The sequence below is a fragment of the Vombatus ursinus genome, unplaced genomic scaffold (genome assembly GCF_900497805.2).
Source record: "Vombatus ursinus unplaced genomic scaffold, bare-nosed wombat genome assembly UNPS02009835.1, whole genome shotgun sequence".
NCBI lineage: Eukaryota > Metazoa > Chordata > Mammalia > Diprotodontia > Vombatidae > Vombatus > Vombatus ursinus.
The window spans coordinates 21,963,378-21,991,006 of record NW_020949613.1 but is presented as its reverse complement, the minus strand read 5'-3'; the positions used below and the strand labels follow the sequence as shown (position 1 = coordinate 21,991,006).

At 37.4% G+C, this 27,629-nt stretch overlaps 1 protein-coding gene across 1 annotated transcript in view; it reads right to left on the bottom strand.

The window, feature by feature from the left end:
• KCNQ5 (potassium voltage-gated channel subfamily Q member 5) overlaps nt 1-27,629 on the bottom strand; it is a 680,699-nt gene that overhangs the window by 199,248 nt on the left and 453,822 nt on the right. The window lies entirely within an intron of this gene.

The following is a 27,629-nucleotide window of genomic DNA, read 5'->3' as shown; positions in this document are numbered from 1 at the left end:
CTATCTATCTATCTATCTATCTATCTATCTATCTATCTATCTATCTATCTATCTATCTATCCTAGGATAAACTGGAAATGATCAACAGAGATCAGAAAAGGTAGCAGAGACTTGAAGGAAGTCAGGGATGCCAGGAGGCAGAGGTGAAGAGGGACAGAATTCCAGTCATCAGGAATAGCCAGTGGATGATGTAGGAAAGTTTTCATTAAAAGCATTGGCTTGTAAGGCAAAAATTAAGTGCTGCCCCTTACAAACTCAAAGCCTAGTCAGTTGGTTATATACTATTGTATACAGAAGAGATACCTTGACTTAGAGGAAGTTTTTATTTTTTCAGAATTACATTTTTAAAAAATGGCCATACATTTACTGTAGTATCCAGGTTTTTTTCATCAACTTGGTTAAAAGTTTCAACTTTATAATTAAAGAAAGCTTTTTTTTTGGCAGTCACTGGACATATAAAAAGAAATTTGAGATATGGTTATTTGGATTAAATAAATGACATTATTATATCTTCCCACACACTGAGATATATATATATATATATATATATATATATATATATATATTTGTTGAATCATAAGAATGAACCATCACTCATATTAGATGAAGTCTTGCTGACCATCTTCCTAAATGATTAATATTTCCCCCTTGGTTCCCAGGCTTTAATTTTTTATTTCCAGAAGTTGCTTGATGATTCAGTCAAGATAATTTTCATAGCCAATCAACCTGACTGTTCTTGTTGTAATGGTGAGAGCCTTCAGTTCACGGGGGAGCTTGTGTTGGAAACTAGGACACCTACAGTTTTCTGCTGTCCTTGATTGTGTTTATCCCTCCCTGATCAAATATTTAAAGAGATTGGACCTGGAGTCAGAAAGACCTGATTTCAAATCCAGCCTCAGACACTAGTGACCTTGGGCAAGTCACTTAATCCATCTGCCTGTTTCCTTAACTGTAAAGTGGGAAAATAGCACCCATCTCCAAGAGTAGTTGTGAGCCTCAAATGAGTTAATATTTGTAAAATACTTAGCACAATGTCTGGCACATAGTAAGCATTGAATAAATACTTTTTTCCTTCCTTTTCTCTATTTGTACCTTAGGCTGGAACATTCCATTTGAGGCTCAGGGCTACCTCTTCACTGTTTACATCTAAGGTGCTCAAATTATAACCAAATCTTTCTTGAAGCTTCACCCCTGCATGAATTCTACCTTCTCTGATTTTCAAATAAAATTCACAGGCAACAACTACACACAATAGTTCCTGTGATTTTCATCTTTTTTTTTTTTTCAGGCTGAATGTAGGATCTTGCTTAGCTCATAGAAAATTTTTTATTAGTATCCTTTTTATTACTTCAAAAATGACTTACATAATTTTATAATTTTTATTTTATAGGGATCAGAGGATAGCAATAAAAGGGCAGTCATGGTGGTTTATCTGCTATCTAAGCAAGGGAATTGAGATGTTTTTAGCCCATTTTACAGACTACTTTCTGTATTAGTTCCTCAGAGACACTCTAACCACTGCCAAATAAGTCCACAGCTCTAGCCTGGAAAGCTCCCTTGACCTTTCGGAGGATTGCCATCTGGGGGAAGTTGACAGTCCACACTAAAAAAAAAGTTTTATTGATTTAAAAAAAGTGCTGCTGTTACTTCCCAGTGACTGTCCTCCTACTTCACCCATGGAAGCCTCTTCAGAAACAACGTATAATTAAGTAAAATAAATAAACATAATGACCAGGTATGATAATGTATGCTCAGTTCCACATCTATAGTTTAATACCCCTGGGATAAGAAGTGGAGGGTAGACTTCATTGACAATCCTATTTGAGTTGCAATGAATGATTCAATTGATCAGAATTTTGATGTCTTTCAATATTGTGTTGCTTTCTGTTATTGTGGTCATAAAGCAAGTTGTTCTGATTTTGGTAACTTTATCAGTTCATGCAAATATTCCTCAGTTTTTCTGACCTCTTTGCACTCATTATTTTTTTGGGGGGGCTAGGCAATGGGGTTAAGTGACTTGCCCAGGGTCACACAGCTAGTAAGTGTTATGTGTCTGAGGCCGCATTTGAACTCAGGTCCTTCTGACTCCAGGGCCGGTGCTCTATCTACTGTGCCACCTAACTACCTCCCATCATTTCTTAAGTAGAAATAATATTCCATTACATTAATACACTCTGTTTTGTCCTGTCTTTCTCATATCAATCTGCGCCCAGTTTGCTTCTAGATTTTTGCTACCATAAAAGTACTCCTACGTAAATTCTGTGCATTTATATATTTGTTGTTTAGTTGTTTTCAGTTGTGTTCAACTCTTTGTGATCCTCATTTGGGATTGGCAAAGATACTGGAGTGGTTTGCCATTTTCTTTTCCAGCTCATTTTATAGATGAGGAAACAACAAATAGGCTTAAGTGACTTGCACAGGGTCACACAGCTAGTAAGTGTCTGAGGCCAGATTTGAACTCAGGAAGATGAGTCTTCAGGCTCAGAACTCTATCCACTGTGCTACCTGGTTGCAATTATTGTCCTATCTTCCTGACTCCAGGCTCATCGCTCTAACCACTGAGCTGTCCATATTTATGTATATATGTATATATGTATACATGCAAATATGTGTACATACAGGTACACATATGCATGAAAGTACAACAGACATGTACATAAATACCATTTCCTCTATCTTTGATGTCCTCAGGGTATATGCTCAGCAGAGGCATTGACATTCCACACTGGAAGGCACATTACATGGGAATACAGTGAATTTCACATAAAACCTTCTCAAAAAGAAAATCCAATTCCAAAGACCGTTCAGGAGAGCTACCTGAACTTTTCTATTTCCTTCTGTCCAAAATCACATAGAACATTCATGAATGAAAAATGATGCTCATTTTCATAATGCCTTGGCATTGACAAAGCCCTTGAATGAGCACATCCCAAGCAGTCTGAATGATCATGAGAGGTTATGGCGTGCTGTGAGGCAATTTACTGATCATCTTGAGACAACTAAAGAAGATCTCTTAATCTCCTTTTTACCTGTCCTGAGGATAGACCTGAGTTAATTAAAAAGAAACTGCACAATGTACATAGGGCCTATGATCATTCATCATATAAAGCCTCATTCAATAATATTCTCACCATTCTAAAATCCTCATTGATCTGTTCTTTTTTCCTTTTTATGAGCTTAATCAATCGATCAGTCAATTAACAAACATTTATTAAATTGGGGAATTCCTCAGCCAAGACATCCTAAGATCCTGCTGAAGAGTCACACTTCTGTCTATTTGACAAGTAATCAAGAGGCCAAGAGGAAAGGCTAGAAGATAAAAATTTTAATCAGTATCAGCTGATGGGCAGTTGCCAGGTGGGTATTAATTCCGCAGAACAGAGGAAAATACATACATTTATGGGCACTAGGTGGTGCAGTAAGTAGAGTGCCGTGCCTGGAGTCAGGAAGATCTGAGTTCAAATCCAGCCTCAGACACTTACCAGCTGTGTGACTCTGGGCAAGGCATTTAACCCTGTTTGACTCAATTTCTTCATTTGCCACCCCAGTTATACATCTACAGATCTTAAGGGTCTTCAGTATCAGCAAAGAATTGGACTCAGGATTTGGTTTTCCTACAATGAATGAAGTCACAGATATTGCATCTCACAGCATCTAGGAAGCATTGAACCTAGATTATAATTTTATTTCATTTTTTAAAAAAATATTTTATTTTTCCCCAGTTACACGTAAAGACAATTTTTAACATTCATTTAAAATTTTTTTTGACTTCCAAATTTTCTCTTATCCTTCCTTCCCTCCCCCCTCCCTAAGATAGTAAGCAATTCAATATAGGTTATATATGTTCAATCACTACACGATCATTTTAAATAAGTCTATCAGAGATAAGATATGATTATTTGGAAATTAACGTAATAAGGTTGAAAGCAAGAAAAGATATGGAATATGACCTGGACCTGTGATTTTATTAGTATTTAGAACTTCTTCATGTTTCACTTGAGTTTTGTATTTGAAAGTCAAATTTTCTATTTAGCTTTGGTCTTTTCATCAAGAATGCTTGAAAGTCCTCTATTTCACTGAATGACCACTTTTTTCCCCTCAGTTTTGCTGGGTAGGTGATTCTTGGTTGTAGTCCTATCTCCTTTGCCCTCTGAAATATTCTATTCCATACCCTGTGGTCCCTTAATGTAGAAGCTGCTAAATCTTGTGTTATCCTGACTGTGTTTCCACAATACTTGAATTGTTTCTTTCTGGCTGCTTGTAATATTTTCTCCTTGACCTGGGAACTCTGAAATTTGGCTACAATATTCCTAGGAGTTTTCCTTTGGGGATCTCTTTCAGGAGGAGATCGGTGGATTCTTTCCATTTCTATTTTGCCCTAAATTCTAAATTATTCTAAATTCTAAATTCTAAAATATCAGGGCAGTTTTCCTGGATAATTTCTTGAAAGATGATATCTAGGCTCTTTTTTTGATCATGGCTTTCAGACAGTCCAATAATTTTTAAATTCTCTCTCCTGGATCTATTTTCTAGGTCAGTTGTTTTTCCAATGAGATATTTCACATTGTTTTCTAATTTTTCATTCTTTTGGATTTGTTTTACAGTGTCTTGATTTCTCATAAAGTCACTAGCTTCCAATTGCTCTATTCTAATTTTTAAGGAAGTATTTTCTTCAGTAATCTTTTGGACTTCCTTTTCCATTTGGCCAATTTTGCCTTTTAGGGCATTCTTCTCCTCATTGGCTTTTTGGACCTCTTTTGCCATTTGGGTTAGGCTATTTTTTAAGGTGTTATTTTCTTCAGTATTTTTTTGGGTCTCCTTTAGCAAGCTGTTGACTTGTTTTTCATGGTTTTCTTGCATCATTCTTATTTCTCTTCCTAGTTTTTCCTCTACTTCTCTTACTTGCTTCTCAAAATCCCTTTTGAGCTCTTCCAAGGCCTGGGACTGATTCATATTTTTCTTGGAGGCTTTGGATGTAGGAGCTTTGACTTTGTTGTCTTCTTCTGGTTGTATGTTTTGATCTTCTTCATCACCAAAGTAAGATAATATAGTTTGACTCTTTTTGCGCTGCTTACTCATGATCCCAGCCAAGTACTTGAGTTTTAAACTCTTTGTTAAGGTAAGAGTCTGCTTCCAATGTGGAGAATATACTGTCCCAAGCTTCAGAGGTTTGTACAGCTGTTTTCAGAGATACTTTTATGGACCTGTAAATTTTCAGTTCTTCCAAGGTGGTATGATAAGGGGTGAGGTGTTTCCTCTCCATCACCACAACAAGCTCCACCAGGCCAGTGCTCCTCCTTGCCCCAGGACCGCCCCTCAGAACTGTGACCCAGATCCAAGCATGGGCAAAGCAAGAGATTCCTGCCTCACCACTGACAAAGAGATCCCTGCAATCCCCCTCTGATCAGCCACTTGATTCCCCCTCAGTCTGTGGGCCGGAAGCTCAGGAGGCAGCCGCCACCCCGGGCCACACTTGGGACTTGCGGCTGAGACCTACCTAGCTTCTCTCTCACTGCAGTCAAAGACTTTTCCCACTGACCTTCCAAGTGGTCTTTGGCATTCATGGGTTGAGAAGTCTGGAAACCACCACAGCTGCCCGTGATTCAGTCCTCTGAGGCCTGCTCCAGGTTCTCTGCGGTCTGTGTGCCCACACCAAACTGTTCTCCTCTCCCCACCCGGCACGATATACCTTTCTGATCAACCATCTAGGTTGTCTTGGGCTGGAAATTTGTTTCACTCTGTCTTTTTGTGGGTTCTGCTGCTTTAGAATTTGTTTAGAGCCAATTTTTTTACAGATATTTGGAAGGGTTTGGGGGAGAGCTCAAGCAAGTCACTGCTTTCACTCCGCCCTGCAACTTAAAGTCTTAAAGAGTTGCTTAAAACCCTGAGAAGTTGTGACCTGCACAGGGTCACAAAGCCAATACGTGTCAAAGGCAGAACTTGAACCCAGGTCTTCCCAGCTTTAAGGCCAACTCTCAATCCACTGTACCTCTACTGGAAGAAATAGTAAGGTTAATTCTTCATTTGAAGGTTTGTTTTATATTTCAAGAACATATTAATATATGAATAGCTAGCTATATGTCGTCCATATCCTTCATCCATCACATTGTTCTCAGTTGACACATGTCCCAACATGATATAACAATGGTGGGTCCAGTTTTTGAGAGGGTTCAATTCCAAGTTGGATGGTGAAACAAAAAAGTGTTTGATATTTTTTTCTTTACTATTAAAAAAAGACTGAGAACCTCCCTGAGAAGTGAGGCCTTCAAATAGAGTAGCAGTTGAGTGTAGGGAAGCCAATGAGCTTTGGTTCTGGTGGGGTGGGTATATAACATTTACATTGAAAGTTTCAATTGAATAATCCATGGAAGTGCTGAAATAATGAGGCAAAATGCCACACCCTTCAAAATAATACCATAATAAAAATGTTTCTTTACTCTACATTTTTTTTTTTTACTGATTAACAGTTTTCAAAGTTCTTTTGTCACTCTAACCCTCTGAAGTAGGTATTGCAAGTATTGTTATCGCCGAAGTGGTTTTCCTAAAGTGCAGATCTGACCATGTCATCCCTTGGCACCATGAACTCCAGTGACTCCTTACATTCCCTCCAGGATTAAACAGAAACTCCTTTGCTTGACATTTAATGCCCTTCAACGACTGATCCCTTTCTACCTTTCTAGTTTTGTTTTGTTTTTTTAAACATACTTTTCTGCTCTCTCCACTTTATGGTCTAGCCAGACTGGCCTATTGTGCCACTCCTCACACACAACATCATTGTGTCTTTACACTAGTTGTCCTCTGTGCCTCAGATGCTCTCTTCCTTCATTTTTGCCTACTAAAATCCCTGGCTTCCTTTAAGACTCAGCTTAAGTACCACCTTCTGCAGGAGGCTTCTCCCAGCTGCCAGTGCCTTCCCCTCTACTCTTGTTCAGTCATTTTAGTCGAGTTTGACTCTTCATGACCACATTTAGGGTTTTCTTGACAAAGATACTGGAGTGGTTTGCCATTTCCTTCTCCAGTTCATTTTACTGATGAGGAACAGAGGCAGACAGAGTTAAGTGACTTGCCTAGGGTCACACAGCTAGTAAGAATCTGAGGCTGAATTTGAACTCAGATCTTCCTGACTCCAGGCCCGGCTCTCTATCCACCTAATTGCTCCTTCCACCTAGCTATCCACTCTGTATTGCATCTGTTTATATGCTACCATTAAAGTATAGACTAGTCAATAGGTGGGATTGGTTTTTTTTTTTCCTTTCTTTTTGTATCTCTTAGTGCCTGACACATAGGAAATACTTGAAAGCTGTTTGTTGATTGATTGATTGATAAAGGAAGTAGCATTTCAGAGAGGTAAATGACTTTCACAAAGCTGCATAATTATTAAATAGAAAAGCCAGGATTCAGACCCAAGTTTTCTGACTTCAGAATGTTCAGTCTTCTTTCCATTATCCTTCACTGCCTCCAAGCTCTTATTCCTCTACCAAGTTACCACATCAGCCTAACCTACACTCATTGACATTATCCTGGCTCCTGCTTAACTTTTGAACACTTACGCTATTCATTTGAATAAGCAGTAGCATAAAAATAGGGCACAATATATGTTTTGAAGAGGAAGAAAGAAAGGTCTCTCTAATAATTTCCATAAAATATGTGCTTGGTTCAATTAAAATGTAAAAATTCTCCACATGATTTAAAAAGAAAAATCAACCAAGCAGTACCATGTCAATCAGGAATCAGGATCATATGAATATTTAAACCAGAGATATGAATTTCATGTCATATTAATATTCTAAGAATGACTGCACTTTTCTCAAACTGGGGCCTCATGACACCAAACATCTGGATGAAAACTGAAAAAGGTGTTCCATCATCTGGGATATCTTCTTGTATGTAGACACTGGATAATATTGTGTAGACAAGGTCAAGATCTGGGGAACCCATCAAAATCTCATGGCATTTCTCCCCTCCTCCCCCAGCTGCTGGTTCTTGAGTGGCTTGAGTTTTCTGCACAACTCATAGAGGTTTATTTTAAGATACTGTTTCCTAGGAAAGCCTCTGGGAAGCTCAGTTTACAGCATGCCCATGGGGGCAGTAGTCATGAAATGAGACCAGCACATGCATCCTACAGTTACACTAAAAATACAAAGCCAAACATCTTGTCTAAAATAGCAGAGGAAATGTTTGCTTACTCGACTTTGACAAGGGGAATGATACCTGCTTTAGGAGAATAGCAGCACATTACACATTGTAGAATAAGCAAAGTGTGATTATCAGTAACTGACTTTGCAATTTTGAGAGGCAGTGTGGGCAGCTAGGTGGTGCAGTGGATAGAGTGCCAAGCCTGGAGTCAGGAAGACTCATTCTGGCTTCAAATACTTACTAGCTGTGTGACCCTGGGCAAGTCACTTAACTCTATTTGCCTCAGTTTCCTCATTTGTAAAATGAGCTGGGGAAGGAAATGGCAAATCACTCCAGTATCTTTGTCAAGAAAACCCCAAATGGGGTCGCAAACAGTTGGATGCAACTGAAAATGACTGAACAACAACAAGAAGTGGTGTTATAGAGAAGGCACTGGACCTGGAAGCAGCAAGATCTGTGTTCAAATGTTGTCTCAACACTTTTAAGTTATGTGACCCTGGGCATGCTGTTTAACTTTTCTTTGCCTCAGTTTTCTCTTCCATAAAATGGGTTTTTCCTAGTTCTAAATCTATGATCCTATGTTAATGATTGCTGGGCTCCGGTTACCTTCACAGATTCCCATTGTTCTTCTGCCTAGTCTGTTCTAAAACAGAGAAACACAAGTTTTTGAACTTTAATTTTCCAAACAATAATTACCCATTTTGTCCCTCAAAGTACAGAATAGGACAATTGAAATATCAAACCTTCGTTTTCTGGTATGATGTAGTTTGTATATTTGTTTTCATTTGTTCATTTATTCATTTTTTACTTAATTTACTCATCCATCCATTCAATTTATTTATCTATTCATTCATTCATTCATTTATCCATTTATGTAAGGATGTATGTATGTATCTGGCTATCTACTTTTTGGTGAAAGGGTTACTTATATAAGCCTAGTTTGTACAGATGTACCCAAGTGCGTTGTCATTTTTCAGTTATGTCCAAGTCACTATGACCCCATTTGGGGTTTTCTTGGCAAAGACACTGGAATGGTTTGTCATTTCCTTCTCCAACTAATTTTACAGATGAACTAAGGCAAACAGGGTTAAATGACTTGCCCAGGGTCACACAGCTAATATTAGGCTAGATTTGAACTCAGGAAGATGAGTCTTCCTAACTCTAGGCCTAGCACTCTATCCACTGCTTCACCTATTTACCATGTGAGTGTGTGGCTGCAAAGAGCAGTTACTCTGTCTCTTAAGCAAGGAGATTAATGCTGCCAGGCAACTGATGCCTCTCCCAAATATCCTCTGACTACTTTGCCTCAGCTCCATCACCTAGATTCAGAATCATCCTAAGAATATAGGAAATTGGGACAACTGTCTCAGAGTCTGAGCTTTGGAAGGGCCCATGATAATGGTTATTTGGCTGTGACTCTCAGGACTGGCACCAAAGCTGAGTCATGGAGGCCAAGGATTCTCTGTGGTAGAGAATAAGCTTATCAGCCCTGATAACCTGAAATCCTCCATCTTGTGATTTGGAGCATCCAAGCCCCTAAATGTTAATGGACACTTTCGCTAAGAGCTCCATCGTTTTCTAGTCACTTCACTTCCTATCATTTTGAGCTCCTTATTCTCACTAACCCACATATCCAACAAGTTAGCAAATCGTTATGCTACCTCCACAGTATCTCTCAATCCGTTTCCTTCTCTCTACCCACACAACCACTACCGTCACACTTCATACCTGAATTATTTTAATAGTCCCTTAATAGATCTCCCTGCTTCAAATCTTTCTCTATTCCAATTCACCTTCCACTCAGCTGCCAGTTATTTTCCTAAAGCACATCTTTGACTCATGTCACTCTCAGATTCAATAAACACCAGTAGTTCTACATTACTTCAAGGTTCTTCTCTACCACCTGGAAGTAATTTACTTTTCCAGACTAATTGACATTAGTCACCTTCACCATTCAGCCAAACTGGTCTTTTTGTTGATGTTGTTCAAGTCATTTTTCAGTTGTGTCTGACACTTTGTGACCCCATTTGGGGTTTTCTTGGCAAAGATACTGGAGTGGTTTGCTATTTCCTTCTCCAGCACATTTTATAGATGAGGAAACAGAGGCAAACTCAAGTGGCTTGCCCAGGGTCACACAGCTAGCAAGTGCCTGAGGCCAAATTTGAATTTAGGAAGATGCATTTTCCTGACTCCAGGCCCAGCACATCATCCACTCTAACAGCCCTGCCATTGTATTGTCTGTTTCCTATTACTGTAATGCACTCCCTTGTCACTTCTGCCTTTCTTCAAGGCTCAGTTTATTTTTAAAATTTAAAAATCTATTTTATTTTTAATTTATGGCATTAAAGAAGCACTTCCATAACACAGTATAATAAAAAATGCACATGAATCTGCATATTTATTATGTACAACTTGCTATTCCTTTTAAAGTTATCACATAATTCCCCCCTCCCTTTTTTCTTCCCTTCCCCTCCCTCCACTCTACCATTATGGCTACCATTAAACACAAATATGCATATATATGTAAAATCATTCTATACATGCCTCTATTTATCAGTTCTTTCTCTAGATGCAGATAGTCTCATAGTTTCTACATAAAGCCTTTCTTCATCATAGCAGCTGTTAACAACCCTCTTCCCTCATTATTTGCTTTTATTTTGCATATAGATAAATATGTACATGTCTCCCCCTGGCAAGATTTTAAGTTCCTGGAGGGAAGGGACTATTTCATTTTTGATTTTGTATTACCACTGCCTAGAGTAGTTCCTGGCACATAGTAAGTATGATAGGCAGCTATCAAAGTAAGCAAAAAAGGCAGCTAGGTGGTGCAGTGGATAAAGTGCTGGGCCTGGAGTTAAGAGGACTTGAGTTCAAATCCACCCTCAGACACTGAGCAGCAATGTTATTATGGGCAAATCATTTAACAACTGTCTGCTTCATCAAATGAGATGATATTTATAAAGCACTTTATAAAATATAAAGTGTTACATAAATGCAAGTTAATATTATTAAACTAACTCCCTCATTTCCCTCTCCTAGGAGGACCTGTAAGTCACCTTCTGGTTAGCTGTATCTTCCTTCTCTCTAATGTTTTATAAATAAAACAATTTATATTATATTTATATTTTAAAATAATATTATATTTAAATTATGATATAAATTGATGTTAATTCTAGTAATATCATATGTTTATATTAGAATATAAATTGATATTAATTAGATTAATACTACATTATATTTAATAATAAATTAGGAGGTAGCTCAGTGGATAGAGTTCTGGGCCTGGAGTCAGAAATACCTGATTCAAATCCGGCCTCAGATACTTACTAGTTGTGTGACCCTGGGCAAGTCACTTAAACTTGTTTGCCTTAATCCACTACAGAAGAAAATGGTAAACCACTTCAGTATCCTTGCCAAGAAAAGCCCGTGGATAGTATGGTCCAAGAGTCATAAAGAGTTGGACACAACTGAAAGACTGAACAACAACAAATCCTTAATAATTATTATAATTATATTACTATAAATAATATATTCATATTACACATTTATATATTATATTACAATATTTTATTACATTTAAGTTTTCAAAATTTTTATGCCATATTATTTAGTACTATACTCTCTCATTGGTCATTGGTCAAGGATTTCACTTGGAAAGTATCAATAGCTCAATTAAAGTTTATAGATGGTGTAAAAGCTGTGTGATTCTTCATACTTGCTGCCATCTTTTCCACTACTCTGCCACCATTAATAAAGAATCAGAAGGGGATCACACAGGACTGAGGACAATTTTGTTTTTTTCTTTGATTCATGGATTGCCATGGCTGATCAATTCATCACCAAGAGGCCAACCTCCTGATGATATACCTCTTTGTGTGTTTAGCTAGGCTGGTCCTTAGAAAGCTCATTAAGTCAGCCGGCCAGGGTTGTACTAAAAGTCTTTCCAACATTATAGTCTTCTAGAACTCCATAGGTTTCTCCATAGGGCAATCTTGCACTATGCACTAATTTACAATACTTTAATATTGAAAATTTTATAGGAAATCAACACCAAAATCAGATATTACAAATTTCCTTTACTTTGTACCTGAACATTTCCCTATAGCCAGATGCATTCACTTCTCTGTCTCCCTGCTAAAAGGCCTCAAGAACCCAAGGCTTATGTTCCTATGGGTTTCTGTCCCCATTGGAATTATATAAGAGACCTCTGTCTGGGAAAGATTTTGACTTAGACTCAAGGTCTTTTGCCTTTCTTTGCCCTAACTACACCCACCTCATTTAAGTTCCTACAGACTTCTTGGGTCCTGAGTGTAAACTAGGTTTAATTTACTACCTTGCTTGAAACTATAACAACAATTGCCTTCTGATTGCCAGTCCTTGTTTCAAGCCATTATCTTGATATGAGTTCTAGTACCTGGTAGCACCCATATAGAATACTTTCCATCTAGTTCCTGACTTCTGATTATAACTTTATGGTTTAGGTGTTTTTCTCAATTCAATCAAACTCTTACTTGTTTGCAGGCTACTCTGTCCCTAGTTCCTTACTTTGCCTCTGTGATCCACTGCTGTCCATGATACAGAAATTTCTGTTTTTATAGTTTGAAGTGTGTGCTTGGTTTTTTTTTGGGGGGGAGGGGTAGAATAAAGGAAATAACATTTATTTGTTTAAATATTATAATAAAAGGTCCCTAACAGTAGGGTTCTGATTGAAATTAAAACCAGAAAAAACAGATCTATATCATTAAGATTTATTATCAAAACTCTGAACAAAATACTTTTAAAACTCAAGGTCTCATATTAATAATGATTATTATTGACTATTTGGTATTGTGCTTTCCTTCCCTGTACTCTCTAAATAACTTTATATTTGCTTATAATATATTTTGTCACTAAATAATAATAATTAACATTTATATAACACTTGTTTAGTCATTTTTCAGGCGTGTCTGACTCTTCATAACCCCTTTTGGCAAAGATAGTAGAGTCGTTTGCCATTTCCTTCTCCAGCTCATTTTACAAATAAGGAACTGAAGCAGACAGGGTTAAGTGACTTGCCCAGGGTAACATAGCTTGCAAGTATCTGCGGCAAGATTTGAACTCAGGAAGATCAGCCTTTCTGATTCCAGGGCTGGCACTCTATCCACTGTGACATCTAGCTGCCTCATATAACATTTAAAGGCTTACAAAGAACTTCACAAATATTATCATGTCTGATCTTCACAACAACCCTGGGAGATTGATACTGTTATTATCCCCATTTTACAGATAAGGAGAATGAGGCAGATAGAATATAAGTGATTTGACCAGAATGACAACTAGTAAGTGTTTGAGGGTGGATTTGAACTCAGTTCTTCCTGACTCCAGGCCCAGTGCTCTATCCACTGCCTTTCTTAGATTCCACTGGGCCACACAGCCAGTTTCATACCCTTGTTTATACCTCATTCTCTTTTAGGTTCCATGCAAGTAAACTATAGAGAGACAGAGAAAAAAATAGCCAGACTTTACAGTATGGCTATAAAACATATCTCCATATCACTGTTAGAAAAAGGAAAACAGTAAATTTCCAAGTTACTCAAATGCTTAAACTAATCTGTGATCTCATCCATCTGGGTATTGCCTTTAACAACATAGAGCACAACTGATCTATGCTTGCCCATCTTGTATAATTTTTGTCCATATCTTCCAGCTGGATAACCCTGGGCATCTCCTTCATTCCTCCTTTGCCCAACAGTGTAGATCTACCAGTAGAGCACATATGCTGCCCATCGGTTAGTTATCCCTCACTCTTGTCATGTGACCAACCCATTTTCTTTTTCCACTATACATTTCTTTGTAACCTCTTTTATTCTGGTTCAACTTCATAATTCCTTATTGGTAAATTACAGCCTGCTCACACCCACAATTCCAATCTCCATTGCCATCTGCATGATACTCCTTTTCAATTCTTTAGATCCTACAGCATTCCATAACTAGCAGTCAACAAAACTAATATAATATTGGTATTAAAACTGTAGACATTTCATCCAGGCAGAAGTTTGGGGTCATTAAAAAAAACAAACCTCTGTAATTTCTCAAAGGTAATTCAGGCTACTCTCCTCCTTTTGTTTAATTATGTACGTGCCCAACTCAATATCCACTTGCCATATCTATCCACAATGGATTCCTTGGAGGATGAACTCGTTAGTGTGTTTAACTTGATCCATTTATTTTTTTCTTCTCTTGTATAAATGGTTAGGTGGATTCTTTTGAATGATTATAGATCTCAACTGGCAGGTTCTGTAGTTGCCCAAAGCTTCATGCAACCAGCAACATGGATTATATAACCAAGAATATATGGAGGATTTCATCATTTATATGGAATCCCTCTTCAACTTTAACTTTTTTACTGGATTTCTTCCATGATACCTTTGGTGAGTACCCTAGTTTTATGCCTCACCTATAACACTATATATTTAAGTCCAATATTACACTGGATTTTGCACTTATATGAAAGGGTGCCCTAAGTTGTTGGTTGGAGTATTATATACTAACAATTCTTACTGTATCACCGTAGTAAATACTTTTTTCTAAAAGCTACTTGGAACTATTGGCCAATATCAATGAGAATCACCACAGTGGAAGCTTTGATGGATAATACAAGAAACACTATCCCCTCTGGGTTACTCTAGAACTCTAAGGGGAAAAGTGATCAGCTCTACTCTGGGGAGCCAACCTACCAGTAGAAGTGAGGTGGGAAAGTGGATCCAGAGTGGTAGCTACATGTACATACATTTAATTTAATTATCCTCTCCTTCTGAAAGCAAGGAAGAGAGGTTAGGCTATTGGTCCTCTCCCTTGATAGACTACAATTTATGGGGTTTTTTTCCTCTTCAAGACCAAATTTGATGTTTATTTTAACCTAGAAGTATGTAGTACATATAAAATATTTGGTTGGGCAAAGGTGGACACAGCGTTGAGCATACAAGGTAATTGTCCTGGGTCCCAAACTCTCTTGTCATAACCGTGGGCCCTTCCTTTATTTCTTGAGTCTTTTCCCCTAATGCCGTGGACCTGTTTAGAGTTTGCCCTTCTTTTTTAAAGCTGTGAGTTTTTTTTTTATTACATTAAGATACTCTCAGAAATGTATGGCTATCATCCCAAGTTACTCTTCAGTTTGGTCAAAGGTAAAGGGATAATAATGGTTTAATATATCTATATCAAGTATAGACACAGATATAAACACATACAGTGATAAATTTCTAATTTTCCAAAATTGTTTTGGTGGTTTTATCTTGATTTACAAATATGGAGAAGCCAGGTCAATAACAGCTTTATTTAATCCAGGCTGCAATTTTTTTTTTGCCTGGCTGACATTTAGGGTTGGGAAACATCTAACTTTCCAGAAGCTGATATGTCTTTTAACAGGTGATTCATCTTATTTTTACCTCCTTTAAACTGTGGCTGCATGCCAAATGAATGTCTCCACCTTGTTTCTAAGACATTCAATTCAATTCAACAAACATTTATTAATTGCTTACTATGTGCTATGCACTATCCTCCCCCAAAGAAAAAAATCTGCCTCTGCCCTAAAGGAATTTATCTTTTACTTGAGTGATAACAATGTGAAGTCAGATAAGTAAGCTTGGCAGCTAGGTGTTGAGAGGATAGTGAACAGGACCTGGAATCAGAAAGAGTGCAAATCCAGCTCAGACACTTACTAGCTATGTGACCATGAGTAAGTCACTTAACCTCTGTCTGCCTCATTTTTCTTCATCGGTAAAATTTGAATAATAACAATACCTATGTCCAAGGGTTGTTGTGAGGATCAGAAGAGATAATATTTGTAAAGCACGTAGCACAGTGCCTAGCACATTATTAGGTGATATACAAATACTAGCTATTATTACTATTTTTGCCTTTATATTCCTAGCATTTAACACAGTGATTGGTACATAGTAGGTGCTTAATACTTATTTCCTTCCTTTCCTCTGTCCTTCCTTCCTTCCTCCCTTTTCTCCTTTCTTTCCCTTTCTTTCCTTTCCTCCTTCCTCCCTTCCCATTTCTCTCCTTCCTTTCTCCCTCTTTCTTTCTCCTTCCTCTTCTTCATTCCTTCCTTCTTTTCCTCCTCCTTCCTTTCTTCCTCCCTCCTTCTTTTCCTTCCTTTCACTGGCAATTTATTAGGAAGTTCTCTATTGATACTTTTCTAACACTTGAGACACACATTTTAATGAAATGTGTAGAATGGAGCTAGGATCACATGTGACTGTCCACACCTGAATGCACCAGTATTATCCTTCTTAAAATCTTTATAAAGGCATGCAGTTAGTGAGATTTTTTCAGGCATGATTTCAACATCTCTAACTTGTACAGCTACTTCCAGAAGCATTCCAAATACTTTAACATAGCAACTTACTATATTATTATCCTCTAGTTAAGATTCAGTGTAGGTGGTTAACTACTTGAGTTTTTTTTTAATTCCTTACAGTCACCAGTGATTTAAAAAATCTTCATGAATCATTTAAAGTTTTATTTGCATTTTTCTTGATGAGAGTCAAGTGAGAAAATAATTGCATAGTTTCTCTTGTTTTTTGAGCAGATATAAAAGCTTTTCTCATTAAATTGCAAGGTTATGATATTAGAGTTAGCTCACTCTCATACATGCTTCTTATGTCATACTGTCACATCTTATAGCTTGTCATTTCACTTAAAAACACAATATAGCCCTACTTGAATGGACTATTATTTATATTCTCTGAGATCCTGTCATATCATGTTCAATGCTAGAGGTTTCAGATGAACAAGTACAATCTTCTTTTTTTTTTTTCTGTATCTGATCTGTATAATCTTGTGCACAAAGATGTTCTACTCTAGTAAAATTTATTCCTGGAAAATGTTTGTGGCAAAAATTGTTTTTTTGCCAATCTAAAGGTCGTAGAAGTGGCATGATAGAAATGGCTTAGAAACCAGAGGACTGAGGTTCAAATACTGTGTCTGCCGCTTCCTACCAATGTAACCTTCGGCAGTAACAACTTTTCTGGGCCTCTCCTTCTGGTTTCCTTCTCTGTAAAATAAAAGGATGATTGTGAGGTCTTTTCTCTCTCTAGATCTGTGGTTCTATGATGGTAAATTGTAGTAACAAGATAGTTTTTAGTCAAATTTGGCTGCTCTTCCCATAGGAGTAGAGGTTTGGGAGGAAGCAGGACACATTGATAAGAAAAGCAGAGTGATTTGGCAAATGAAAAAAAAAGATCAATAAAGAAGTTATATTGATATTAATTTGTATTCTGACCTGTATTATTTCTGGGGGTATATTCATACATGGGACTTTCTTGTTATGGAATAGTACATTTGAACCCCTCCCAAGTAAATTATTTGTTCCAAAATATAAAAAAAATTACCCTTATGAAGGGGTGTGTTGTTTCCATGGATCATTCAATAAGACTGCAATTATGGTTGACCTGATCAGTTTCTGATTGGGATTATGCAGTAAATCTATTTTGAGAATAAGATAGCTAGGGTTTATTATTCAGTAAACTTGATCTGTGGAAAATCTTCCTAAAAATCTGAGTTATCCCAAAGTAATAGGGTGCTTAGATGGTGGTGAGCTCCCCATCACTGGAAGTCTCAAACAGACTGGATGAATTTTTCCTTACATCAAATCTAACATCATTTTTTTTTTTTTTTGCCACTTCCACCCTCCGATTCTAATTTTGTTTTCTGGTGCCAAGCAGAACATATTTAATCTTTCTTTCACATGATAACCTTTCAGATGCTAGAAGACAATGATTTCATTTTTCCTGTTTTCTCTTCTTTAGGCCAAACTACCCCATTTTCTTCAACTGGTCTCCAGTCCTCCCACAATGCTGGTAGCCCTCTTCTGGATATGTCAGGGTTACTCTAGAGGGGATTCCTCTTTAGGCATGGATTGGATTCAATCACTTCCCAGATTCCTTTGAATTTTTAGATTTTGTGATTCTATAAAGAGTCCAATGAGCATAACATGTCTTTCTTCTTTAAGCCCAGAATCCAATTAGTACAAAAGAAAAACTGTCTCCCAAGTCTTCAAGTCTTCCTTTTATGCTGGAAAATGCTAAAATGTTTGGGGAGCATCAAAAACTAAGCTAAACAAAAGAATGTAAACTTATGAGACAGAAGAACTATGGAGAGGTTATCTACTTTACAAAGAAGACAAAATATGTTCTTTTAATAACAAGTTCAATTATTGTATTTAATATATGATAAAATAATGGGTGTTAGATATGTGCCTACAATTTCAAAAACATCTCAATTGGGCAAAGCAAGACAACAGCCATATTTACTTTGATACCTACTGAAAAGAATAATGCACAACAAGCAAATTATAAGTTCTTGCTGTGTTTATAATGTGTTGACTATCCAGGTATTCTGAAACAGCTATATAACAAACCACAATTTACCAGTTCTTAGTCAGATGATGGCAATGTTTTGAGGTTTTGATAAAAGGGCAACTTTGCCTAAGCCAAAAGATATAATGAGACCCTTTTCACATCTCTCAGATTGGTAATAGTTTTCCTGACCACCAACTGTGGATGGTGGGTTGCACACCATTTTAAATGGGTAATACAAAATAAATCCCTGTGAATGGCATGGTCAGCATCTGGAGGCTCCCATTTACAGATGACACTGTGTTTATTGCATTAATTACCAGAATGCTTCAGATCCTTCTTGAAGTGGCTGTCAGTTACTCAAAGGAGTTTGTCCTATCTCTCTACACAGAAAAGATCAAGTAGATGAAGAATGTCCATTTCTCAGATTCGAACATTCATTTTGATGAATACCCTACAGAGCTTTTTTCATCAGTTTGTTTATCTGGCCAACACATATGGACAATAAATTAGGCCCAGAGTTAAACAGGGGAAGGACAGCAAATAGGGATTGTTTCAGTTTTTGTATCTATATCCTGCCACCTAGCACAATGCCTGGCACACAGCACATGCTCAATAAAAGCTTTGTGATTGTGTTTGTGGATTTCAAGGCTCCTTTACTCACTCCAAGTTTCTCAAGCAGGCAAGACCCATCTTTTTACTATCAACATTCTATCATTGTTGCTATATAGCAACAATACAGGGAAATACAGCTCTCTCCAGGGAGTTAGTAAAGAGAATCACACAGAGGGCAATGAAAAAGTGAATGGTAGGTATGAGTAGCCTACAACATATGAGTAATGAGAAACTCAAAAAAAGAATGTGGATAAAAACAGCACCAAGGAATTGCATGACAGGAAGAGAAAATGGACTGGTCACATGACAAGAATGAAAGATGATAGGTGGATAGTCAGAGTGTTCCACTGGTACTCTCACAATGTGAGAAGGAAGCAAGAAAGGCCTCTAGAGCATTGGATGGACCATGTGCTGAACTTGTAGGAGGACATGGACAAGTGCAAGACAGTATGAGAAAGAATGGGTGGGTTTTGCTCTGCATCAGAGGAGGCAATGCATGTACACAGATAAGTAAATACGCAATATATATTACATGATTTTGAGAGTGAAAGAGTGCTAACAATTGGAAGGGTCAGAAAAGGGCTCTTCCCATGTCAAGTAGAATAGAAGCCCCTTGAGGGCAGGGACTATTTCATTTCTGTCTTTGTGCAGTGAGTGGCATACAGTAGATGCTTACTAAGTGCTTTTTCATTGGTTGATTAATGCAGTGTTGCATAATGGCCTGGAAGTCAGGATCACTTGGATCCAGTGTTTGCTTCTGGCACATGCTAGGGCCATAAACATGAGCAAACCACTTAACCCTCATCTTGAGCAGCACTATGAGATTATGCTATATCTGAATTAGTGGAAGGAGTCTCTAAACCAGGAATTTCTTTTACTGATGAAACCACAGGCATGGATATAGGTATATCTGGATGGACAGATAGGACGTGTATGTGTGTATGCATGTACAAGCTAGACCTGTGATTTCACTAATATGAAGAATTCTCAGTGAGAAAACTCTCTCTACCAAAGCATTTCTGAATTTATTGGAGGAGACAACACATGTATACTTAGTATATTCAAAATATATACAAGGTGATAAGATTTGGAGGTATCATGAAATGCTTCATGTAGAAGATACTTGAGTTGAAATTTGGAGGAAACTAGGGATTCTAAGCAGTGGAGATGAGGTCTGTGCAGAGACACAGGGATGAGAGACGGGGTGTCACATACAAAAAATATCAAGAATACAGTTTGCCTGGACCGTGCGATTCTATGGAGATCTATGAATTGCCTCTCACTGATCGATCAATCAATCAATCAACACAGAGTCAGGAAAATCTAGTTTCAAGTTTTGATTGATTGCCCTTTAATTATGACTCGTGAGCATTAGAAGAATCGGTGGCACTAGTCAGAAGCAAATTTATTAAAAAAAAACCCAAAACAGTGGCCTGGATATCGCATTTGACTTGATCTGGGTTTGTATAGAACCAAGAGTCTATTTTCTTTCCAGTCTTTAAGTTCAGTCAAGTCAATCAGTGCCAGTCCATCCACACTGTAGTGCAATCTGAATAACTGTAACTTTAGGGTCACTCCTGTTCATGTGCAGCTTTATCACTGTATAGCCTTGGGTACATCATGACTAACTCTCATTTCCTCCTGTCCCTAAAGATAGAATTGGATGGCAAAATGAAATTACATTATTCCTAGAATAGATCATGGGATATAGAACCATAGAATTTTGCTGGAAAGGACTTGAAAGCACATCTAATTCAATTCCTTTGTTTATAGATGAGGAAAATAAAGTTCAGTCTTATATGCAGCTAGTAGGATGAAAAACAATACAAAACAAAAGGAGGCAGCATAAGGATCTGGCATCAAAGGATCTGGGTTTGAATCCTGGCTCTGCCACTCACTACTTGAGTACCCTTGAACAGGTCATTTCATCTCTTTGGGGGTCATTTTTTATCTGTAAAATGAGAGGGTTGGACTGCTTTGTCCTTAAGGTCCCTTCTGGCTCTTCATATTTGATTGTATAAAAACCCTGAGATCATCTATGGGTAAATGAATGAGAGAATGTGGCCAATGCTTCCCTACTAATGATTCTTTCTTATTCCACCTATCAATTGATCCATCAATCAAAATTTATTAAGCACTTACTATGTGTCAGGCATTGGGGATACACTCACAAAGAATGAAATGACATATATCCACGGGAAGCTTATAGTCTAATAGAAAAGTACATAAATAAATCTGTACAGCATAAATAGAAAGGTAATAAATATAAATATCAATAAAGCAATTGAATACAAGGCATTTTAGGAGGTAGGATACAAGCAGTTGAGGGGATAGGAAAATTTTACTGTAGAAGATGGTGCTGGAACTGAATCTTAAAAGAAGAGGACCCTAAGGATTCTACGTGCACCTTAGCAGGGAAGATAAGGAAAGACTGAATTCTAGGCATAAGGGTTGGCCAATACGGAGATAGGAAATGGACTATCATGGGTGAGAAATAGACTGGATTACAGAGTGGATGAGGAGGAGGAGGAGGAGGAGGAGGAGGAGGAGGAGGAATAACACCCAATGAGGCTGGCTGGAAAGATAGGTGGGAGCCAGGTTGTGTAGGGTTTTAAAAGCCAAAAGAGGAGTTTTTATTTTACTAAAGAGGCAATAAGAAGTCACTAGAATTCTCTCTCTCTCTCTTTCTCTCTCTCTTTCTCTCTGTTGGGGGATGGTCCTCATGATCAGATCTATGTTTAAAGAAAATGAATTAGTTTCATAGCAGTGTGAGGGCCCAGCTGGATAACACGATTTTCTAATATATCCAGTGAGTATGACTGTGAGATTTCTTCCACCTTTGTTTAGTAACTCATGAGCAAGAATGGAGGAGATGGAGGTAGGGGTAATCCAGGGCTGAGTTTTGGCAAAAAAAAAAAAAAAGAATGACAGTACAATAAAAGTGTAAGGACTCAAGAACAGAGGTCAGTGTAAAGTTGGAATGACTAAATATTGGGTTGAAGTTGGAGAGAGAGGAAAGTGAAGTCAGAGTAGGAGTGATGGCTTAAGAAAATGCTCAGGGGTAGAGGGAATTAGAGTAGTGGATTTAATTCCACTAATTCAGATATAGCATAATCTCATAGTGCTGCTCAAGATGAGGGTTAAGTGGTTCGCTCATGTTTATGGCCCTAGCATGTACCAGAAGCAAACACTGGATCCAAGTGATCTCGACTTCTAGGCCATTACGCAACACTGCATTGGTCAACCAATGAAAAAGCATTTAGTAAGCATCTACTGTATGCCACTCACTGCACAAAGACAGAAATGAAATAGTCCCTGCCCTCAAGGGGCTTCTATTCTACTTGACATGGGAAGAGCCATGAGGCAGATATCACCTTCTACCAGCCATGAGGCAAAGAATAGGTGTAGGAGGGTTGAAACATAGGGAGAAGCAGAGTGATAGGAGGTTATGTTCAGATAGGGAAATGTCAGCACTTTTAATTAGGGACATGGAACACATGTAATGACAAGATTGAATATGTGACCATCCCCATGTGTGGCTAAAGTTGATTAAAAGAGTAAGTCATGGATGGGGCAGCTAGGTGGTACAGTGGATAGACCATTGGCCCTGGAGTCAGGAGGACCTGAGCTCAAATCTGGCCTCAGACCCTTACTAACTGTGTTTTGTCAGGCAAGTCACTTAACCCTGATTGCCAAAACAAACAAACAAACAAACAAGAAGAGTAAGTCAATGGGACCTAAGGAGGTTGAGGAAAGAGGAGATTAGGGAGGTTGAAGGAGTATCTATATGGATATTAAAGTCCCTGAGTATAAGGGCAAGAATTGGGGAGGGAAGGAAAATTGTGAGCTAGGTGCTAAACTTAAAGGAGGAGAATGACCTGGGCAGGCCAGTGTACTACAGTTTTCATGATACCTATCATAGATAGATAAGTATTATTTCTCAATTTGGTAGCAAAAACATTTAAAGGTCTAAAATTAATATCTTAAAATGAATATAATTGGAAGCAATTGGCTCCCCAGGTACGGATCAGCAGAACTCCAAATGACTCTTTCTTTCAGGAGAGAGGTTACAGATTTTGTATCCTGAAATAAGAGTCTTATAGAAATATAAAGTTCCCTGTAGTAATTCAATGTGGAGACCTAACAGTGCTCTTTATAAGTGTTCACTCACCTCAAGGGAAGCAGATTGTGATCAGACATAGCAGAAATGATGGCTTTGCTTCATTTACTAGGTTACATAGATCTTGTTTCCTTGCAGCAGTCCCTGTCAATTATTATTTGAAGTACTCAGAACCAAGTTTGTGGATAGTCCAGGATTAATATACTCTGATAAACTGGGCCTTTACTATTTATTCCGAGTAAATAACTTTTTATGAAAAGAGTTGTAAGCAACACTTGTAGCAAATTTTGTAACCAAAACATTATCATGTCTGGAGAGAAAGCTCAGACAGAAGAGTCTGATTTGGGTGAAAGCAATTGTACTTTTTTTTTGGAAGGTCGACTTTAAGTAAGAGAGAAACAAACCCCAGGAAATGCATATGGCATGAGGCTATAAGCTGCAGGGAAGGAGCTTAAGTTCCACATTGTCCTTGGAATTCCTATACACAACTTCATGTCATGTTGTGCTCACAGTTTTGAGTCATTGGATGGAAGCCACAATAATCAACTCTGTCAGTATTGGAGCTCTGTCAGCCCAATGTTCTACTCAACAGATGTAGACCTTTGATAGAACAGTTGATAAAGCCATGAAAACTGTCATCAATCCCATCAAGAACTGTTTCATTAGTCACCGGAAATAGAAAGTAGTTAGAAAGAGCGTATGTCTCATACTTAATGTGTGCCAGTGTAATCCATTTAGCTGGATTAGAATATGAGAAAAGCTCACATAATTAGAAGAATTTGACCATGGGTTTAAGATTGCTGTAAAAATCATTATTTTCAAAGATGATTTCTAATATTTTCCAGATTAACATTATCAAAATTTCACAATTAGCTTGCATGTCTGTACATAATAAGGCAAGACCATGTGCTGATACATTAAGGAAGTCACTTTCACCAACCTATAAAGAATATGAAACTATTATGTAAGGAATGAAACTCCACCTCTTTTGTTCCATATAATTAAAATCAAATAAGCAAACACTCATCAAGTCTAGGATTTGGAATGTGGAAAATGGTCATTGAATGTGGTATGTTTTTTGTCTAATTTGTGTTTGTCTGACTGATAGACTGGTTTGGTTTAATAGAATAGAAATAAGGTGGTCAGGAATAAGAGGAGGAATGGTTTTTTTTTTTTGTGTGGGAGGAGTAGGATATGATGATAAGTTGAGATATTTATAGTATTTGGCAAAGTCTGTTAGATTTAGGCTATTCGAAGTCATTGGGCAAAAGGTAAGGGCAAACTGGGTCCAGAGAAGTGGTGAATAACCAATACGAGTTGAAAAAGTAATTTAATCTCTCAATTACTCCAAGTGACTCTCTAATACTGTAAATTGCACAGCTCTATTGGTGGAAGCAGTTACTCAAAAGAAACTGCCTTTAGCTATAAATCACAGGTCTCATCCAAAAAGAAAAAAAAAAAGGTCAGAGAAATATCCAGGTGAATGAGACGATGTGGAAGAAAGTGAGCTTGGGAGATGTGTCTGATGGTCAGGATTTCAGCTACAATGTGATCCACTCTACAGATTTGTGCATGTTTAACTTGCATAAAAATATGGCTCAAGAAGATTTATAGATAAATCATAGAATATATTTCAGCACTGCAAAAAAATAGGTTTATTTAGAAACACAAGATTTAAAAAATGAGGGGACCTTAGGGATCATTGATGGTAGTTCTCCAGATGAGGAAACTGAAGTCAATCAATTAACAACTATTTAAATGTCTACTATATGCCAGGCCTGTGCTAGGTCCTGAGGATACAACGAGGAAACAATTGAGAGTCTCTTTTTCCAGGGAGTTTACATTAATTAGTGGGAGTCCAAAGAGATTAACAAGGAGGTAATTAGCAGAGCTGAGATTTAAATCCAGGTCATATGATCTCAAACCAGGGTTTTGTCCACTACCTCATGCTGCCTAGGGTAAAAATCTACTTATAAAAAAAATGAAAATCATGATTTGTGGTTTATTTTTTTTTCCAATTTAATTCTCTACTTGTAATGGAAATAAAAGTCAAGATTTTGCTTTTCAAGTTTTGATTGTTTATGATTCCCAGGAGAGACACTCAATTTAAAATGAGATTAACTAGGTAAATATTCTATATTAAAATATGAACAACATACTCCATAAATCATTATGCACGCTCGAATTTCCTATTTCTTTCCCCTCTAGTCTACAGTAATTATACAATTAGTATAAGTGACATGCAAATATTAACTGCTGAAAAAATTAGTATGTATACATTTTTTGTTCATTAATTTCCAGTTAAAGGGAAAAAAATGGGCAAACCATGGATACATTTGAGTTTTTGCTATCTAATTAAAACACTATGTTCTTATGGAAACTGTTTTTAGTTTTTATCAGTGATTGAATCATAGTTAGCCATGCAACACATTAGGCATATTTCTAAGTTGACATTAACAATGATGTTCTCTTCAAAGAGTAGAGTGCCCTGAGATACTTGATAATTCATCACAATTTGCATAAAAAGAAGATGACTAACAAATCTCCTCTCTCATAGGAAAGCACTTAGCAACAGCTTTCTGAGAACACTACATTGCAAGCACTGCCTGCCCACCATTGTTCAAAGCAGTGCTCCCATTTACACAGATGTACTCATCTTGTGATAAATCATAATGCTCTTAACATCAAGGGACTTAGGACTACTTCTCAAATTGCCGTATTCAAACTTACACCAAATTACTGAACTGCTACCGGTCAACTCTTTCCTCTTCAATAGCTTTAAAAAAATTCATGATTGCAATCAGCACCTGACTTCATAATTGCCATGGAATTCAGCGTAATGTTTGGTGGTCCATTATCAATGGCTGACATATTAAATGAGCCCTATTGGTCTCTTGGGTTACTGGGTATATTTACAATCTGTTCCTGAGTAGGCTTTAAGTTTGATGAACAACAGTTTCCTGGTCATCTGAATGGCTGATTTCTGCAAGATACATCAGAATGACTAATTAGGTGCATTGCTAATGTCAAATAGCCGTGGAGAATGCTTACGGGATAATAGCTTTGGAGCAAGAAGGCACCACAGCAGCTATCAAGTGTAACTCCTTCATTTTCTAAATGTGGAAACTGAGGCCTAGAGAGGTAAAGTGACTTCAAGGTTGTACAAGTGGCAGAGCCAGGATTGGAACTGAGGTCCTTGGTTTGCAAATTTAGTACTTTTTTCCACTGCAGTGTGCTGCACATAACATTCTTAATTACCTTCTTTCACTCTCTACCTCTGCAGAACATCCAAGGCAGTGAAACTCATTTTGTTCAAATGAAATGCTATTTCATACATGTAACTTATCTTTATTTTTGTGATGCATTGGCCCACCACTTCATAGGTATGTAGCTGAGTTGGAATTAATGGAAAGGTTTCATTTGTGGATCATTTGAATAGTCGTTTAAGAAAAGAATGGCCACTTCTAGGCCCCAAGTACTCTATTAGACAGATCACAATAAGTGGAAAAGAATAGATTTCAAATTTTTATTTGATATAGTTCTTATAATAGGTCACTTGGGTTGTATTAGAAAGCACAAGTCTGTTAGAATGTTAGAATGTTAGAACCTTTGGAAATTGAGGGGATGCCCATCAATTGGGGAATGGCTGAATAAGTTGTGGTATATGATTGTGATGGAATACTCCTATGCTGTAGAAATGATGGCAAGTTGATTTTAGAAAAACATGGAAAGACTTGCTTGAAATAATGAAGAATGCAATGAGCAGAACCAAGAGAATGTTGGATACAGTGACAGGAAGAATAACTATGAAATTACTAAGCTACTCTGAGTATTATAAATATTCAAATCAACTACAAAGGACCTATGAAGGAAGATGCTATCCACCTTTAGAGAAAGAACTGATAAATTGGAGTATGTATAGTATGGTTTTTACCTATCTATCTATCTACCTATCTATCTATGTGAAATGGTGCCTTTCTCTAGTGGGGCAGGGGGAGAAAGGGAGGGAGACAGCTTGGAACTTAAAATGTAACAAAATAAATAAAAAAATAATGTAAACATCTTACAGGTAGGTACTGTTTCATCTTTTATATTTATATACCTAGCATCTGTCCCAGTGCCCAGAATGTTGTAAGCACTTAAAAAAATCTTGATTGACTTAAGTATGCAAGTTGAAAATATACCAGATTTGGAGTAAAAGGCCTGGGTTTAAATCCCAGCTGTGCTACTTACTTCTTGTGTGTATTTGAGAAAGTCACTTTACCCTCAGACTCCTCATCTGTAAAATCAGGTAGTTGTACTACATAGCCCCAAGGATCCCTTAGAGCTCTATATCTATGACACAAAATAATTCAGACCAAAATGTCTTTGGGGAACTTTTCTTCTAATTTTTTAAAAAAAGGAATTGCATATGT